Source organism: Neodiprion lecontei, chromosome 2 (assembly GCF_021901455.1).
Source record: "Neodiprion lecontei isolate iyNeoLeco1 chromosome 2, iyNeoLeco1.1, whole genome shotgun sequence".
In the NCBI taxonomy this organism is placed as follows: domain Eukaryota; kingdom Metazoa; phylum Arthropoda; class Insecta; order Hymenoptera; family Diprionidae; genus Neodiprion; species Neodiprion lecontei.
In genome coordinates, this window is record NC_060261.1 from 23,326,490 (window position 1) to 23,345,401 (window position 18,912).

Here is an 18,912-nt window from a genome sequence, read left to right on the forward strand (position 1 = left end):
TGGGGTGACGGGGGCTTTCCTTGCGCCGAGGAGGCGACCGAAAGCTTCCACGGCCGCAAAGGGTGCAATCACTGCTTCCCGGCCTCCGACGTGAGAGGTAGCGCTCCAGATAGCACTCCTCCCAGTGCTGGTCACCCACCTTCTTCCCATAGGTTGGGCAGACCACGCGCCTCACCTTTTCTACCGCGAGTGTCACCGTCGCTGATGTCATCTTCGCCGGCGGAGGCGCCTTCAATAACTTCGGCAAGGCGGTTGGCGCCGTCGCATCAGCTGTCGTCGACGCCGGTGTCGGTGCTGGTGCTGCAGCCTTGGCTCCCCGTACCGCCTTCTCGTACCTCATTAGGCACGACATTGCGTGCTTCTGCTGCTCGCTGCCTGGCCGTTCGGTCTCACAGAGAGGGCAGGAGCTGAGGTCGGAACCTCCTGCCCGGTGTGCCCATCTCAGGTAACAGTCGACCCAGTTAGCGCATCTCGTCAGGCTCTTGCGACAGACCACGCAAGCTTTGTTAGCCGCTGCCCTTGTGTACGTGCTGTGATAATCCACGCTGGAGTTTGACATCCTTGCTGGTTTCGAACGTGCTAAATTTCCTCAAAGTTTACACAACTACTCGACCCTGGGTTCAAGAGTCGAATGGCGTCAGTTAATTCCCGTGAAGCCCTCTGGCTCTCCTTCTTCTTGATTTTGTAGTGGGAGAAGTCTCGATGTCATCTGGGGTGCTATTCTTCCAATATGCTACCTCAGCCTCTTGGCAGGGGAGGGGCAAGAAGGCTCTCCTCTTTTCCTTCGGGTCGTACTATTGTTCTTTCTTTTTCGACCTCGTACCTTGTACGCGAAGCGGTTCCTGGAGCAGCGCTCGGGCTTCCGGCGCCTCCGTTGCCTCGATGTGTTGCTGGTTTTGTTTGGCCTAACTCGACATCTTCATGATGATTTGTGTGAGTTGTACGCTTCGGGCGCCCACAGGGCAACCCAATCCACTTCACCATCTTGCAAAGGTTGGCTCGCCATATGTAGATAACCAATACTATTCCGAGAAGGGAATCCAAGTCAAACCCGGTCGTCAACAAAACGTGCTGTTCTTCCTTGTCGCGGCGGTGGCTGCCAATTTCGGAGAGACGTTGCTGCACGTTGTCCAGGGATTCGTCAGCACGTGACATTTTCCATGCTGCGCCCTCCTTGGCATATTCCGACAAGATGTTGCTTTGTCCTGAGTTTTCTATTTTTCCCTCAAACGGTTCTCCGAAGCTTGGAGCTATTAGAGAGATGTTTAGTGAAATCTCCGGTGCGTAGAAATATTGCACGCGACTTTCGTAAATGCGCATTCCGGTAAGAGACGTACTTCGGGTGCGTCCTACACAGTCAGCGCTGAGGTGGAGTATCCCGGCTCCTTCCAATGTAGTTGCAATCTCCATCCTTGCCGGACAGAGTATATGAATATGTTCCGGTGTATGGAGCGAATAGAGCCATCCTCCCTGGGAGGGTAGATGCTTCCAAAACGAGTCGTCTGTTGATCGAATTCTTACATCGCAGAGCCTGTATGCGTCGATTGAGGGGGTTTATCAGCATCATTACTTCGAATTGCTGTGATGTCGATACCTCTTTCAGAGGGGTTTCCATTGAGCAAATGTAACGGTGCTCCACACTGGTACATTCGTTTATATACATATATGGAGTCTGCCATGAAGTGTGTGCGGCGGTCCGCCGACACAACTATATACGGCGTTGACGGTTGAATATGAACCGATCCGTTCAGTCCTGCTCCGCGTTGGGAAGCTGGCCACGCGTGCATGCGGTAAAGGTTGTTTAGGTCGTTTGACCAGAGTTCTTCTCTAACTTCAATCGCGATGGGATGAGTGAGTGAGAGGGTGAATAAATAAATAACACGATTTCGCGGGAAAGGCAAGACGCTTGCTTCGGCATAAAAACCTTCGCGGTGCAGAGGGAAAAGTCGAAGCAAGACAAGTGTTTATTAACTGCAAATCAGATCATCATAAAACAGGATAATACAGTCGCTGGTGCGTTCCTTGTCAACTAGATTGAATGATGATTCAATAATCTTAAGCCAACTTATCTAAGTCTCCATGAGAAACCGTGCTCCGGAACTTCCACGCACTCGTGGAAGCAGGGAATGGGGAGCGTCATGGTGGCCCAATGCCGTGCAAACAGCGGTCCCGACGTCTCGGGAACAACGCTGAAGTGCAATGACGCTAGCTCGGGAGACGGGCACCTCCGGCCCTACTAGAGGGTGTGCCGCGTCTCCTCCGACCGTGTTGAACGCATAAATCTTAAAACTACGCGAAACGAAATAATCGACGCGCGTGTCTAAGGCAAACCTAACACGTCCTACCTATTCGAGTATCGGCCTACAAATTTCTGGCGTGGACAATAAGTACGTATTTTGAATTACTATGACGTTGAACTACTTGTTATGTGGAATAAGAAAGTAAATCTACTGTTGTGACTCTCTAGTCACCTTATACGTGGTAAATAGGTACAACATACGAATATAAAGAAACTAAAGTATTTGCTGTGATAAATTTACAAACTAATATAATAATAATAAAGTGGCGCGAACAAGGTGATAAGCCGCTCGCCTGAGCAGGGGAATATGAACCACAATAAGGATCCTGCCCGAGTGGAATACAATATCCGTATTAACAACGCGGGATAACGATTCTCCTCGTAGGTATTCGGTCACGAGGGGGAATTCAAAATCGGGTGCCCGAGTTTGTATTTCCTTCGTGATGGCGGTTAGCTGTGTCGCTGTTAACATGCTAGGGTCGTAACGTCCTTCCCTAGCCATTGATATCGCGAGCAAATACTTCTCGCTTGTCTCAATATATTGCTTGACCTTAGCTTCCACCCGGTACGCGAACTTCGCTAAGATATTACGGCGCATCATCATACTCGTCTGGTTGGAGAGTCGATTGATTCGTTCATGCAGTTTATCAACCATGTCTAGTTCCATCAGATGTTCTCGATGTAGTTCCGGGAATCTCGAATGGGTCACGTGAGTTTCCTTACCGATTATTTGCGTTAGATTGGATTGATCATTAAACAATCGATCAATCTGTGCGTTGATTTACGTTGCATCTTCTTCGTTCATTGTACTGAATAGCGATTTGCTAAGCGACCCGATGAAACCTAACGGCACCGATCGCTTCTTCGTAGTTCGGATTCTTAATGGCTTGATTGGTGCGCTAAGTCTGGAATTGTGGGAAATGGCCTCAAGGTCATTTGCCATTTGTTTAGCGCGCTGCATGAGTCCCTAAAGGTAATCCAAGTTCGTCATTTCACTGCAGGCTTGCCTGGTTGAAACCCAGCAGCATGCCTTGAACGCCTCATTCAACTGCCTCTCCGCGGGGGGCGAATCCGTAGTGAAAGCGTCTATGTCCATAAACACGTCGAATCTCCAGTCCACGTGTTGCAGGCGGAGGGGGGCCACCCGCTCGTAGTAAATTCCGGGTTGATCTTCCATTGGTGTTACATGATATGCGTTGTTGCTACGGAGCTCTCCGGCGGCCAGGGCCGTTGAAGCTAGAAGCACCCACGCGCACAACATTGTTTGAGTTGGTGGTTGGCGACTCGCACTCCTACACTGGTTGTTTATGCGTCTCGCCTTCTCACTCCCGCACTCTTCTGCGAACACATGCAGAACACGCACTTAATTTATATCTACTCTCACACTCATACTTGCGCACTCTCATACACGTATTTGCTGTTGCTTACGGCAATTATCGCGTAGGTCAGCTGTGCATTACGATATAGTTTTATGGTACAATTTCGGTAAACTGGCTGGCGGCTTATACCACCGCCAGTTTTACCTTGTCGACATGCTTCTTTATCCTTTTCCCATTTTTTGCTTCCAGTATTACATTGCTATGGTCAGTTACCTGGACAATTTTATAGGGGTTATGATATTGAGAGTCAAACTGACCCTTGCGAGGTTCCTTAAGGACATAGGCAAGGTCGCTCACTTTACCCAGGAAAGGACGGATTTTCTTGTCATAATATTTTTTAGTTATTTCTTTCGCGCGATTCTGATTTTCACCGGCCATTTCGCGTATCTCGGAGAGACGTTTTATTAACTCGATAATATACGAATTATACGTTGATAGTTTATCGTCTATGGGGAACTGACTCGGTAGCCGAGGCAGCCTCCCGTACACGATTTCGTAAGGGGTGAAATTTGTCGCCTCGTGCACGCTGGTGTTGTATGATAATTCCGCGTAAGGCAACAAGCGATCCCAATCATCGTACGTATCTGCATACTGCTTTATGTATTCCGCTAACAGTATGTGACTTCGATCGAGCGCTCCGTTCGTCTATGGTCGATAGCCGGAAGTCGTTACTTATTTTTGCTATAGATTTTTCCCGCTCAGGTTCCTCTTCACTGGATGAGTCCAGTGAGGACGACGTGATTGAGCACGGAGTCGTGTCCTTTGATCCTATTATGATGGAATCATCGGGAAAGGTTATGAATTTGCTTTTATTCCCGCTAGAGTTATCGGGAAGTGAAGCACGTGGTCACGCACGTGGTCGGTACGGCGTAGATCTTGCAGCCGGGGCCGCATCGTTGCTGGGCAATGACCATCTCACCGTGTGGCGGGGAGCGGGCAGTAGAGAGGTCCGAGCGGGCTGTGAGGTGTCGGGTTCGCGCTCGAGTCCCGCGGCCATACTTGTCTTGGGTCTCGTTCTTGCAGTCACTCGCGGCATACTCTCTCTCTATCAGCTGGTGGCTCATCGCTCTCGTCGTCCGTCTCCGTTCTTTCTTCTGCCGTGCGTTATGATGTCTTCTCTCCTGCACTCAGCCGCCGTACTAATTCCTGGTCCGATGGTGACATGAACCTATTTTCTAACACTTTTAAGCGGCTGGCAAGCTCGGCATCTCCGGCGATGTCATCGAAAGGGTCTTGTTCTCGGAGAATCTTCCTAGCCTCCTCTTCTACCTCATCCCCCTCCGACAGACGATCAGGCCAGTCAAAATCTGTTTTATCAGGCCCTTTTTTGGGGTCGCGGGAAGATTTGGTGTGATCTCGCTCTTCCAAACGCCTTAATGATTCGTTAAATTTGTTAATTGAGTCTTCAAGGGTTGCCGTTACCGTCTTTGTGCTATCTGCTTCCGATTCCTCCGTGCTTTCATCAGAATCGTTGCTAGGGGTGGTGAGCGTGACCGTTATTGCAGCAGACCTCTGGTCAGACGTCGCGCTTGCGGACTCCGATGAAGACGCTGGTTCTCGGGGACCTCCGAGGGGCTTGACCTCTACGGGGGGTGGAGGCTTCGTCCTTTTCGGAGGGAGTAACGGTGAGGGCAACATACTGCGGTGCAGGCGCTGTATGGGTGGCCCTGAGCTCTCCGATTCGGATCCGGAGAGTTTCGCGACGGTGGGAGGTGGACGCCTCTCGGGTCTTGTAACGACCTTCCCGCGTGTGCGTCTCGCCATCGGGCCTGAGCTCTCCGAGCTCCCCTCTCTTCTTTCAGGTACCGTTGGCACTGTAGGCACGCTGCGTAGACGCGATCGTGTGCGCGCTGCTACGATTGATGCATTGGCCTTGGACGGGCCAGCTGATGTCTCAGATGTCGACACTTCTGTGCTAGACGTCGGGTCTTTACGAGTACCGAAAGATTTTGAAGATAAAGGCAACACTTGAGCTTCCTGAGTGACGTTCGGCTCTACGTCTGAATAACTTGAAGACGAGATTATCATCGGGTATACGGGATTACGAGAGAGTGCATCGGCACTTACATTTTCGCGCCCTGGCTTATGTTGGAATTAGTAATCGTATTTACACAATCTAATTTTCCATCGATTGAGCCTCTTGCCTGGATCGAGCGTAGAACGCATCCATTTGAGAGGCTCGTGATCTCTTACGAGTTTAAATTTCCTTCCATACAGATACGTGGAGAAATGTTCTATTGAATCGATTATAGCCAGACACTCTTGTTCCGTAGTTCCGTAATTTTTTTCAGCATTAGAGAAAATTCTCGAATGATAAGCGACTGGTAGATCATGACGATCGTGAATTTGTGACAACACTGCTCCGAGTGCAAATTCCGAGGCATCGGTCGTCAAGATGAACTGTTTGGACAAATCGGGATACTGTAAAATCGGTTCTTGACACAGTGCTTTGCAAAGCTTGCGAAAACTGTTTTTCTGCTCCCGCTCCCATACGAATGTTTTCCCCTTTTGAGCAAGTCTGACAAGGGCTTCGATCTGGCGGCAAAATCCGGAATAAATCGACGGTAATAACCGGCAAGTCCCAGAAATTGGCGCACGTTTTTCCGCGTCCTCGGGCGCGGAAATTTACGCACTGCCTCTAGTTTCTTCGGGTCCATTCGCAACCCATCGCGGCTAACGATATGCCTGAGATACGCGACTTCTCTACGTAAGAACTCACACTTGTCCGGTTCGAGAACGAGGTTAGCGTCCTCGAGTCGTTGCATAAGATGACGGATTTTAATCTCATGTTTCTCGAGAGTTTCCGCAAATACAACAATATCGTCGAGATACACGAACAGCTCTGTCCCCTGCAACCCGATCAGCACCCGATCCATCAGGCGTTGAAAGGTCGCGGGCGCGTTTTTGAGACCTTCAGGTATGCGAGCGTACTCGTAATGCCCGTTTATCGTGGAAAACGCTGTCTTTGGACCGTCTCTCCGATCCACCGGGATCTGCAGGACACCGCTCGCTAGATCGAATGTCGAAAAGTACGTAGCTTTTCCCAGCTGTTCGAGTATTTCTATCATATCCGGGAGGGGGCACGCGTCGGAAATCGTCTTCTCGTTCAATTTACGGAATTCGATGACTATGCGCATCCGCGGATTCCCTTGAGAATCGGATTTTTTAGGAACTGTCCAGACCGGCGAGTTATACGGGGAGCGTGAATGAACAATTATTCCCTCGCTTAGCTTTTGCTCAACTTGCCGTTCCAGTTCCGACCGATACACCACTGGAAATCTGTATTGTTTCACGTTTACTGGGACCTCGTCCACCGTCGGGATCCGATGGTGAACTTGATCCGTGCATCGCAATCTATCGCCTCGTAGCTTATACATGTGAGGGTATTTCTCGATGAGATTTATAACGTGTGCGCACTCTACCTCGTTGAGCCTATCTAATCGCAATGATTTAATTATGGCTTCTATCCGATCCGTCGGCTGATTAGTTTCTACGCCGCTACCGTCGGAGCTTTCACCGCTCCAATAGCCGTCCTTTCGATGATGCTCGAAATTTTCGAGTTCCTGAGGCTCGATTTCTAATTCGATGTCATCGAATAGCGTGTTTATTGCTAAGACGTAGCACAATCCTCCCGCAGGAGCAACAATACTCTCTCCGATAAACACACCCGGTTGAGTCTCGATTTGCGGTAAGTATCCCTCCTTTAGATTCGCGTTCTTTAAAGGGATGCTTATTTGCTCACTCGTACGCGCGGGCAGTTTATAACTTCGTTTATCCGAAGCGATTTTTGCTGCCAACACGCGCCTTGTGGGTTCCACGTCGAAAGGAGGTAAGCCTACGAAAGGCTTGGGTCGGATAGGATCACTAGAGGTGACTCAAGTATTGTGATGAAACGAGATTTCGGCTTTTTCCGCGAAAAAATACGGTTTACCAATCAACGCGTCGCTTCTCAGTGGCGGGTTTCGTAACACATGAAATTTAGCCGGTTTTTCGGAAATATGAAGGATAATTGAGCCGAGTGTCGGAATATCCGATTCCTCTAAGCCTGTTACCCATATTTTATCGTCAGCATTTACAATTAGGTCTTGATTGAGGGCCATTAGTTTGATTAAGCTGGCTGATGAACCCGTGTCATGAAAGAACTTTCCCTTCTTGTTACGAAGTTCAGGGGCAGTCAGTTCGACTACTGGGCTCTCCTCGTCGGCGGGGGTCCAGAGGACGAGGCATCGTACTCCAGGAACCATACTGATTGTTGGTGTTCTCGGGGTCGACTCGACTCGCTTCCTCCTGTCAGGCCCGCAAGGGAATTTTCCCGGCGAGCCCCAGGGCAGTTTAAAGGCTCCCTTTGCGGGGAAGACCCCGGAGATGACCGACGCTTTAACGGGCAGCACGGGCAATCCCTGTTTTCTTTACAGCAATATTTATATCCGCAAGGCGTTGACGGTCGAGAATATGACATTCCCGCGACACCCTCGCGGTTATCAAGCGTTTGCGCGGGTTCCAAAATTCCGGGAGCTGGTTGTGGTGACTGGCTTTGATAAGTAGACGAATGTCTATTTTCCCAAGCCGTCGGCGACGGAGTTCGAGAGCCATAGCGAGCGTAAAGAACACGCGCCGATTCGTCCTGACTCGAGTCAATTGCTTTCCGTCGGCTACCTCGAAGCGCGAGTTTTTTAGCGATTTTGAAGGCTGCTTCGAGTGTTTCCGGCTCGCGCAAATCTAACGCGGTTCCGATATGGGTAGGCAACCCGTTGATGAATGATCCTAGCGCGATTCGATGTAGCGGGTCCCTCTTCAACTCTGGCGGATCGACGCCAAAATATGATTTGAACGCGCTTTTTCCCCCGAACAGCAAAATTCGTACATTGTCGTAGAATTGCCCGACGGATTGATCGCGTTTCATCCGGATCGTTGATAGTGCCTCCGTGTAGTAGTCGTAGGTTTTTCCGCGGGCGTGTCAATTCGTCAGCAGTTTCACCAACCCGGCCATGGTCTCGATTTTCTCGCCGAAGATGCAGTTTCGTGCGTCCCCGCATAATCGCGATATTACTTCGCCGAGGTACTGCGCTTCTGCCGCAGCAGGCACGAACGTGGACGCGTTTTGGATGTCTTGCAAAAAATCCCTCAACGGCATATTTTTCCCGTCAAATTCGGGAATGTTCGCGAAATTACTTTGGATAGTTAAATTTTCCACCATAGTGGAAACACTGGCGACCAGCTCGGCCGTCTTATCGGCGGCCTCTCTGGCCGGAGCGTGATTAGGCATTTGACGAGTCCGGGCGTAGGGAAGGAGATCGAAAGGATAAGTGGTTCTTTCACGTATAGTTCGACTCCCTCGTTTGGCGCGATGAGAAAAATTCAGAAAAATTATGTGATTTAATTTTCAAAGATGAAATCCTCGATTCCAATTCCCAAGGAAAATCACCTCAGTATCCCACTTCTGACACCAGTTTTTGTCTGTCACGTGCGGAGTGGTCTCGCACGCGACGACTCAACCCTCTAGGTAACCGTAGAGGTTTATTCTTATTTTTTTGGTGGGTCGGGAGGTGATCGTCCTCTACAGGACGATCCTTGTGAAATAGATTGGAGGATTTCGATATTCAATTTAGGAATGTTTTCTATGGAACCAAAATGTTTAATGAAAAAGATGGCAAGAGAAATGGGAGACGGTGAAGCTTACCATGTTCTTGATCTTAATGTTGACTCTCTCTCTCTCTCGCACTTACGCTTCGGTGGTTCAGCTCCGAATTCGCAGATTGGCTCACGCTTTCACACTTACATTCAATTAAGACTACACAACTTGATTAAGTTCGTGGTACAGCTTTCTACTCATAAAGTCTAGCTTCGAAAGGCTGACGTCGCGACGCGAGACGCTTCGAAAACCGCGTGTAGAATTAGAGGAATTCACTCTCTATTCGTCGGTGACTCTAAGACTGATAACTCTATACCCGACAGCTTTGAAGGAGCCTGTTTCCGTTGACGTTGGTATGATCCTTTTTCTAACGGGACTGACTTCGCTCGCTCGTCCGACACCCCTTGGAGTGTCGGGCAGCGAGCGAGGTTTTTGCTGAATTCACAATTTTGGAACGAAGGTTTGCCTCGCGATGGTCTTCCTCGAAGCGCGTGATCTCGCGCTCGCCTTATCCCGGTGTTGATTACACCCGGGATCTGGCGGGCGCGGAAACGCTGACGTTGCTGACCGTCAACTACGCCGTTGCGCTTTGGGTGTGCCACGAACTGTTTTATAATGAATATTTTATGAATTTACTAATGAATTTAAAGCTATGCTTCCTCGTCTCTAAAGCGATATTAATAATTATTGACATGGTTATGATGATATATTCAGGTGTGAGTATGGGGCGCTCGTGACAAAATAATAAAAAAAATTGCAAAAAAAAATTAAAATCCCAAAAAATATTAAAACATGAAGCCAGTAAACCACTACGTCCCCATCGTTGGCTCTTGGTTAAGCCAAAGGTGGTGTTTTTAAATTCTTAAATGTGATAATAGTCTTTCATCGCAAAAACTTACTGGATATGTAGAGCGTTGAGACCCTCAAAACCATTATCTTTATAGCCTGATTAGAAAATTTTGAGGTTGCAATATTTTGATCAAACAATTTTCAAATTGTTTATTCAACAAATAAACGAATGTCTGGTTTAAATAATTCTATCTGACACTGGATCCTATATAGATTTATGATGAGGATTAGGTTTTAAATTTCTCCAACTTTTGCACCCTAAAAGTCAAATTTTCATTTGTAAACTGTTTTTAATAAAGTAAATAATGGCGTTTCCCCCAAATTATCTTCAAGATAAGACTCAGGAGAACCTGGCAATATTGAACGAACGTGGTTCAGGCCCACAATATGGAATAAGTGAGCTGGGAACTTCGAGCGATCGATGGGCAGTCCAAGCTCTGGAGAGTTCGTTTTTACATATATACAATTGTTGATAATTTGTAAGAAGGATCTGATAGGATTTTGAACTTTGCGAATCTTTAATGTCAGATTATACGGAAACTTTCTGCATTAGCCGTTTTTCCAGACATTTTCATTGCACTTTTTCTCTCTTCCTGATTACCGTGTATGCATCTTTATTTTTTAGACAATCGACAGACATATGCATCGTTGTACAATTTTTATATTTCGGAACGTTCTTATTCACTATCCTACATAATAATATTTTATACATCATGGTAGAGTTATAAATTAAATCCTACATACATTACGATACGGTAATTGGAAAGCTAAGGTGCAGGCCCCACGGTGTTATAGCCCCACGGAAGCGTGTCGGTTGTGTTTTGAAACACGATCCGCTTGTCATCATTCCAGCTCAGTGGCACTTTCTGCTGTTCTTTCGAGTATACCTCGTGCTTTCGACTTAATATAAAATGCTGATTTCTCGACAAATTCTCACGTTTCACAGCACATTCCATATGATCGTTGAAACTTATTTTTCTCAACGCTGATCCTTTGACACCTTTGGCACGTTTATTGTCTTTCTCATCTCCCAAGACTCGGAATGCGTAAAATTTTGCTCTTAATCCTATAAATTCCAACATTATTTTCCCGTTATTCTCGTCTTTCATCAAGCCGAGAACTTTTTTGTTCGCTAGAGGCATTCCATAAACGGGCTAGTTCCATTTCAAACCACCCATCAGGGTCGAGACGAAAAATTCAAACGACTTGTAAATAATTTGTATGATTCTTTGGGTAATTTAAGGGGACCCGTATTTAGTCATTTCGCTCTGAAAAAAGTTCATCTCTCTGCTCAGCTATTACCATTTTTTGACGAATACTCGTTTCTACAGTTTCCGTAAATTCACTTTTTTTTAAAGTGCTATAACTTTGAAGAAATTAACGGATTTGAGAAGAATTAATATAGTCCAAATTTTGAATGGATTTTTCATACTTTTCCTGCCTACTTATTTCGTCGTGTATATGTATTAAACAGAAATAAACAATGTAGAGACATAAAGAAATCAATTTACAGTACAAAATATAAGCTACCTGAGAATATCAAAAATTCGTGACATTGAAAAATTCATAACTCTTTTTACGGAACTGATCCGCTAACGAAACTTGTGCGAACAGTTAGTACCTTAAAAGAACTGTTCGAGAAAAAATTAGTGTGAGAAAAAAAAATATGAAATTCCCGAAAATCGGGGATGAATTTTTTTGTATTATTTTGCATTACGTTGAATAACTCAGGCAATTTTGTGTCGATCTTCCTGGACTTGAAATGTTCTGAAACAAGATAAAAATACGCACATTTTGAAAAAAAATTCACTGAAATCTGTTAATTCGTTCAAAAGTTATAGCACATTAGAAAAAAAAGTAAATTTACGGAATCTGTAAAAACGAGTTCTTGACAAAAAATTGTGATAGCTGTGCAGAGAGACGAATTTTTTTTAGAACAAAATGACCAAATACGGGTCCCCTTAAATTCCTCAAACAATCATATAAATTATTTACAAGTCGTTTGAATTTTTCGTCCCGACCTTACTGGGCGGTTTGAAATGGAACCAGCCAACATTATCAAGCGGATAATTAGACGTATCGAATTTGTGCAAATCCTCCTTCATATGTTCGTATATGTCGGGGACGTTGAAGTTGTAAATCAAACTATCGGTATCGGTATACATTAATTTTGCTCGATTGCCAAATTTCCGTTTAATATAATTAAAATAAAAATCGGAGATATACGTTTTAGACAGATCCAGGATGGAGAAACCTGCATACAATGCTTTATTCAACTTGACTTTTGTTTTACTCATTTCGATGGTGATTATCTCTTTGTCGAAAACGATGCGGCTGTGAAAATTTGGTTTGGCTATAGTAGCTCTACCACCGTATCTTCCATCCCATTTCGTAATCAGCCTAATATCTCTATACTTTCTAACATTTTCCATTGTTTTGCCAAAAACTGCGTTGTTCGTCAGTTTGTAAAAATTTTTCTCGAATTCGTTGTGAGATTTTTTCCGCAAATCGGTATTCAAATCTATGTATTTTTTGAGACACGTGTTCACCTGAATTTGAGAACTCTGTGAATTTTGAGTAATTTGAAGCCTGATTGTAAGCATTGTTTTGAAACGCGGTAATAAACAATATAGTTTTGCTTGGAAAGTAGTGTGGGCGTCAATTTCGGTTGCTTACTATTCGAGATCGGAGGTATGTAGTGCTCCGGACACAATGGTAAATCTTTATGAGTTTCGTGCAACTTCTCAGGACATTCCAAATCGACTTTGAATACGTAACCAAACTCCGCATCGTTCGGGATAGCGAGAACGTCGCACTCTCTGAAACCTGACACCCATTCAAAGGAATTACACGGCAAAGCAAAGCTTATAGCAGCACCGTACAAATTATAATTGTTAAAGTACATGAGATAAGATTCTTTGACTTCAGGATCGAATGCCTCCCCCATGCAGCTGTTGTTAGCCTTTGCGTATCTGTTCGAGCACTGTGACACACCACCTCGAATATCTTTTTCGATAAACATAACCATATCTATGTCGGTGAGAAGCTCGAGCTCGATGTCGGTACACTTTAATATCGCATCAAACGACAGACCGGGCGCAGTGTAATGATGTAACGGATCCAGGTTGTACGTTGTCCAACAGCTTTGTCGAAAGTTTTGAAAAACGTCGGCTAGGAAAAAAAAACCTCTGACTGTAAATACAAGTCCGAATACTCTCCCAAAGTTTGAACGTTAAAAGTTTGCCAAACTTCACATACATGTGCATTGTGCATAGTCGTCGTCTGATATATCCCGATCATTTGATTTTGAGTCAAATTGTTGTTTGGATGGTAGACGTCTGTCCTCGAGTTTCTCCCAAATGTCTATGTATCCGCACGAAAACACTCCTTTTCTGGTCAATAACTGAAATTTATCTGAGCTATGATAAAATTTTCGTGTGATTGATTTTTGATCATCACCGAGATACGTTGCTAATTTCTCAAGACTACTGGGCATGAAACGGTACGAATCTACGAATCTAAACTTTACGTCCCCTTGACATTTTTTGTAAAAGAAATTTACTTTTCTTTGTTCACGGGTAGAAGCTCAATTGTCCCCTCGAACGATGTAGCCAGTGCTTTGATCAGAAAATGTGAATCGTAACCCGACAGATTGTGGAATATCACTGAGATAGTGTGCGAATTTTGGTAATTTAGATTGCAACCTCGATGAGCAGCACCACGGTACTTTCCCATAAAATGGCAGTAATTACGATGTTTCACGTCTGTGAGTGTAAACGGTTTATCACAAATGTGACACACTGTTGTTGAATGAAATTCGTTAATTTGATTGAAATTGAGCGGTTCCATCGGTACAACAGTTTTGAAATAAGCTTCTAACGAATGTGCCAATTCCTCTGAATCACTCACAAACCATTGAATGCAAGTCTCTTCGCGATTAATTTTGAATTTGGAAATTGAATCGTATACGGAAGATGCTTCAGATAAATTGTTCTATTTTCCCCAAAACTACTAAGAGTGGGCCACAGTAAATATTCTAGATCTGCGTAAATGCAGAATGGAATGGTTTATTTGTGTTGAAAATTTGAAAATTTGAGAATCTTGTTCTCTTCTGCTGGGAAGATAACTTCGGTTTTGTTTAAATTCATGCAATCTACATTGTGCTTGAACAAACACCTTTCAGATTGAAAGTGTGATAGACACCTATCGCACAACCATTTACGAGCACGGTCGTTAGAAATTTGGGAACTTGTCAACCGCGGTAAATTCCTAATCCATGCGAAATAGCGTATTGAATTTTTTTTATAATTTTCCATACCATCGTCATCATCATCATCATCATCACCGTCAACAATTTCAGACTCTAAGACTAAAAGATGGATTGTTTTAGGTTTATCAGACTTATTTTGGCCCAAATGAACGGGTACAATTTCACAACGCTTTTGTTTTTCAATACAATCTATACCATAAACGTTAATTGAAAGACCGTTGAGTTTTCCAAATTTTGGAATTTGATCTAAGGACATTGCGAAATTCAAACCATCATACCGTAGCATTGAGCTAAAATTCGGATTGGTAGTAATTGCGCTGGGATTGTTGTTAGCTGGAAAGAGGACTGCGGTGACCGACCATAGAAAGCAATATGAGTCGCTGTACGGATGTTGACAACGGCCTTCTCATCTTGAATATGTTTGGGTAGTGGTGTGTATGTGAACACACCGCCTCGTAGTGGCACGTACTTGTGGATATTCACAGTCAAATTGATTATTTCAGTCAGTGACCAACCAGAGTCTTTTTCTTGAAAATCTTCCACCGGGGCCAACACTTTCTGCTTTACGTTCTCTTCGAACTACTTGTGTATGTCCGTTGGTTGGAGGATAACTTGATTTTTGGTATTAAGAAATTTTATTTCTTCTATAATTTCAGCGTTTTTCGTTATATTGAATTTACAACACAAGAAACAGTTTGCTTTTAAACTTCCCACTTTTCGTAGCATTTTCTTTAGTCTTGCAACGACGAGGTATTTCGCATCTTCCAAAAACCTGTTCAAATCTTTATGCCGCAAATCGATAATGGCTCTCGTTCTAATTCGACTCTCGAAAGCTGTATTCAAATCTTCCCACTGTACTCGATCGCTTCTTCGTCGGCTTCGTAATCCATCACCCACTTTTGGAAATTGTTGAAATTTGGCTGTCAACGATTTCAGAATTCCAATTGTAGTCAAAATTCTTGTCTTCTCCCCGAATGTTGAGGCGTTGTTGCGTAAGATTTTATTCAAAAGCCTGGTATTTTTAGTTCCGAATCGAATTCACTTTTGAATCTCTGCCGGTGACGATTCTTCAGTTGAAATCTTGAACGCCGTTTCCATGATTTGTATCAAGTTCAAACACTTCGGAATCCATGTTTGTTTCTTCTTCTTTCGATCACGCACTTGACAAAGCTTGCTTGGGAATGACTGCTGTATGTTGGCACGGTCCCTTTTATGGGTAAACAACGACGTGACTCACACATTGCCGAAAATTCGTGAACAGCCGTATGCAATATCCTTCAGCGAAAAAAATTTCAAGATATTTTTCGAATAAATCTGCAGCGCGTGTAAGATGATGGGACAGTTCTTAGAACTTGACGAAAAAGTTTCGCACGCTTCACGTACGAGAGAGAGCTGTGGTAGTAAACTAATCGCCAGAGTGATATACGGAAGTGTGGTGGTATTAGTGGTAGATATCGTTCTTCAAGTGCGTTATGGGGATGTTTAGCATTGTCTACGGTGTCGTACGCACTAGTGTATAGGGCAGAGTGAGACAGAGGTAAGCCGCAAACGTAACCGACAAGTGTCAACCTCCTCGTGGTTTTATATAGGTTTAATTATGAACCTAAACACATGAAGAAGCTGTTTGAGACAAGCTGCAGAAACCAGAATCCAACGTCGTACGAAAATCCTTCGACGCCATGGCGCTAAACGTCGAGTCGAAACACGTCGGACGAATTGTTTGTCTGCCTACATTCGTTCAAGGCCGTTGCATGAGCCTCCCAACGTCGTACCTCCACCCTCGAAACCTCTTGATCGCCGGAGAATCTTCTCTAACCTTCTGAAGGCTCTCAAAACCTGACGCATGTCAGGATTCTCGGTCGAACGTCCGAGGATCCACAGGGTCCGCTCGAACGCCTGAGGATTCACAGAGTGCGCTCGGCAAGCAGTTATCGATCCCGCTCGATGAACATGATTTTCTTTACCGACGGAGAGCACAATTTATCCCACAAGGGGTGATACCACGGCAATTTCAGGCATATTTACCAACGATCATGGTCATTTGGAGGATTTTTTACCGACGATCACGGTCATTTGGGAGATTTTCTTACCGACGAGCGATCGGCAGAGCACGTTTTATCTTACGAGAGTGGGGGTGACCTTTAAGGGTTTGCGTCTGGGATGCGCCTGGTTGCTCGGAGGGGGTGCTTTGCCGGTAGGGTAGGTGTTTGTATACAGAGCCCCCTTGTATTGCTACTCATGATTCGTTGATGTGGGTCATTCTATGCCATTTTGACCTGGGTCTGACCCTGGACCTCTCAAATCTGGTCTGTGATTTTTTGTATCATTTTTAAATCTCTATATGGCATTTGGAATTTTTTCAGATGTAAAAAAAAAAAAGATGGCGTCATGAATTTTTGAAGTTGGGTTTTGACACCTCGATGACCGTTATCTTGAAATCTTAAAAAATTCTCAAAAATACTGTGTGCAAAATAAAAATTTTTGAACCAAAATTCACAAGGTCTGGACTTTTGCTTCAACCTGTTCTTCAGCTTTTTGAACGAAAAAGAGCGAACAAAAATCATAAGCAGAGGTAAATTTACTGTAGACTGTTGCTTGAATTTTTTATGCGTGATCGCGGATTTTTGGAAATTTCGTCATATTTATTTAGAGTTGATACTAATTTGATATTCTCGAAAAAAAAATCTGAAAATATATAAAAAAATTGTTAATATACGCACAAAAAAATCAAGCCACAGTCCACAATAAATTGATCTCTGCTTCTATCTTTGTTACTTTTTTTGGTTCAATAAGCTCAAAAGAACAGATTGAAGCGAATAACCCAGACATTATGAATTTTGGTTCAAAAATTTTTATTTTGCACAGAGAACTTTTGAATATATTTTCAGATTTTTCGATCACGGCTATAGAGGTATCAACAAGAAACTTTGAAAATTCTGTTGAAAGAAAACTTTTGAAAAAAGTGTTATAAAGAGTGAAATCACCCGTTTTGCCCCGTTTTAATGATCTAGTAGTCATCATAGACAAAAGCCGTTTATAAACCTCTTATGTCTTTTAAAAAGAATAAGGTTGCTGCGTCAACCAACATTATTGTAAAAACAGTCTTGTTTCAGACTTCAAACCAGAAACACGTACCCTGCAATTGAAGCTTTTTCTCAGCATTTTATTTATGCCTTTGATTCTGGCTTGATAATCAAACTCACGAACCCGTATTCATTTTCGTAACGTCCGAGAACGTTACACTGGTGTAAGAAGTGGGATTAAGTGTTTTGATTGAGTGAATTCAGTGCGTGAAATTTTATTAACTATAAGCAATAGTCGTTTGACACGCTCTCGTCGAAGGGAAAGGGGCGGAGAAGAACCTTCCATCATGGAAAATCCGTGGGTTCCCGAGACAATTTCTTCACTTTCAGTGGACCCTCTTCCAATTCCTTCGGCCGTCTCTCAGACTGATCTGCTGAGAATCATGAACCAACAACAAGAGGCCGCTAAGCGTCACCAACAACAACTTCTCCAGCTGCTTCTAGACCAACAAGAGCAGCGAAAACAAGAACTCGCCAATCAACAAGAACAGCGGAGACTGGATAGGGAGGCTCAAGAACGTTCGGAGACCTGTCTACACGATCTGTTCCGGACAACTGTAGCGCCTCTTCAGGCTATACATCAGGTGAACGGCTCTGGAGAATCAGACGTCCCCCCTCGAGGTTCCGGAGTTGCTACTCCACTTCCTTCTTCTATGCCCTCTCCTGCTGTTCGGGAGGTCCAATATCCAGGACGATCCCAAGAAGTTCACAATACACGGTCCGTTCCTTCTATTACAGAAATAGACGAATCCCCAATCCATAGAATGAGGGAAGATAACGAGGTTGGCTTTTCCGAGCCTCCATCTCATGTTCAGTTACGTCATTCTCATTTAAATCAGTTGAATAATTCAAGAATTCCTGGGGTTACATCTCAATTATTCGAAAAACCCATTTGTCCTTTAAAACTGCCTATTTTGATGGAAAAATTCCATGGGCAGAGTATGGAAGACAATTTAGTACACTTGCAAAACATAGTCAGTGGGACTCCGGCATGAAGGCCCACAGCCTTGCCTCTTGTTTACGAACTCCTGCCCTGAACGTTTTGACAGCATTGTCAGAGAAGGAAATTTCTGATTATGACAAACTTAGCTCCGCGCTAAAATTGAGACATGGCAATGACCATTTGACAAAACTATATACAGCTCAATTACAGACGAGGAGACAAGGACGAGACGAGGAGCTCGCGTCTCTTAGTCAAGACATAGAACGGCTGTCTCGGATAGCTTTACCAGAGCATGAACCGTCTCGAAATCTATTGGCGACTCAGGCTTTTCGTAATGCTATTAGTGATCCCGAAATTAAAATATCCGTTGGAACATCGGGTCTCACTTTCCTACATGAAGCAACGGCCAAAGCTCTCGAGGTGGAGGCCATGCGAAAATAATATTTCGGGTCAGGCA